The 1,377-nt window shown below is 32.2% G+C and overlaps 1 protein-coding gene across 1 annotated transcript in view; it reads left to right on the top strand.

Moving 5' to 3' along the window:
- The window catches only part of LOC106684632 (neuroligin-4, X-linked), a gene marked incomplete at its 5' end in the record, with an annotated part of 248,080 nt that overhangs the window by 173,942 nt on the left and 72,761 nt on the right, over nucleotides 1-1,377 (top strand).

Genomic DNA, 1,377 nt, shown 5'->3' with positions numbered 1-1,377 from the left:
ATTATTACATGATTACTTATTAGTTAATTTATACTTATAGCTGCTGATGCCGAGGGATGTAGTGCCGTGGGTGTCTTCTGTTTCATATGGGATGTCCAGGTTTGGTGGCCCTTCTCACGACTTCGTCTGATGTCTCAGTCAGCATCCTGACTGCGGTGGTGCTTCCCCGTCCAAGCCTTCCTCTTGAGGTGCTCCTCCGTCTAGCTCTTCCTGTTGAGTGTCCAGTTCTTCTCTTGTAAATTCCCTCTCTGTATTTCCTCCCACTTCATATATATATAATACTAAACGTTAAATAATAATTATCAATTCGAAAACATAATAAAATGTATTTAAAAGGTGAACTAATCAAATGTTTGTCATTACGTGATACTCACTTTTAGGTTTTTCTACTCAACAATAGTAATTCACTGGATTATACTTCTTTCAAATTCATTCACGTTGGTCGCTATTTCAGTTTTGCCAATGAATTTCCAATAATTTTTTTTCCTACTTTGTTTGTATAAAACTATCCTTTTTAATATTATTTTTGTTTGACAGTGTATACTTCCAATATGATAATGTTTTATCAAAATCATCATTACTGTATGGGAGAATTTAATGGACACAAGCAACTATCAAAAATGTTCCTAGGCCATCTCGAAGATGATAAGCGACTAAAGGATTCTTGATATTCTCGCCTAATAAAAACACAGGGTGTGGCAGACGCATTTTTAACTCACATAGATAAAATATTTTCTCACTATGTTATGTTTTGCTCTCATTCTGAGGAACTGGTCCTCACCTATTCATTAAACTGGGTATGTGGTTTTGCCCGAATTTGGTATAGCATAGAGGCGCAAGATCTCCGCAGCACTCTGAGATTGGTAATAATGAATTATGGATCACTCAACAGGCCACCCAATTAAATTTTAACTTTTTATGATCCAAAGCTTCATGGTGGTATCTTGAAGACTGTTGCTTCTTAGTTATTCTGAATGTTTGGGAATATTTGACTTTTAAATCAATTACAATAATAATGTGGTTAATTAATTAATAATATTTTAATTAATAAATGATAAGGATCACCTTTCTGTCATAGTATCATATTAGTATATAACATAAATACTGCAGATTTATTAATAATATTATAACAGATTATGATAATTTATTTATTTTTTTTAACCAAAAAATATTTTACCATGTGATGTGCTCTGAGCTTTGAATTATTTTATATTGATGATAATCAATTAGTGAATGTGTTTTTCTTGTCTTAGGTCCTTGGCATATATGCGAAAATTAAATAAAACTAAGAAAAATATATGTTTTATCATTTTATGTGTTATTATATTGCTATGTTCTAGTAGCAGATTTACTTGGGATGCCAGGATAATCGCTGAA

This window comes from Halyomorpha halys, unplaced genomic scaffold (genome assembly GCF_000696795.3).
Source record: "Halyomorpha halys isolate HHAL.00 unplaced genomic scaffold, Hhal_1.1 Scaffold596.1, whole genome shotgun sequence".
Classification (NCBI taxonomy): domain Eukaryota; kingdom Metazoa; phylum Arthropoda; class Insecta; order Hemiptera; family Pentatomidae; genus Halyomorpha; species Halyomorpha halys.
The sequence above is the reverse complement of the archived record's forward strand: the minus strand, read 5'-3'. Positions and strand labels throughout refer to the sequence as shown.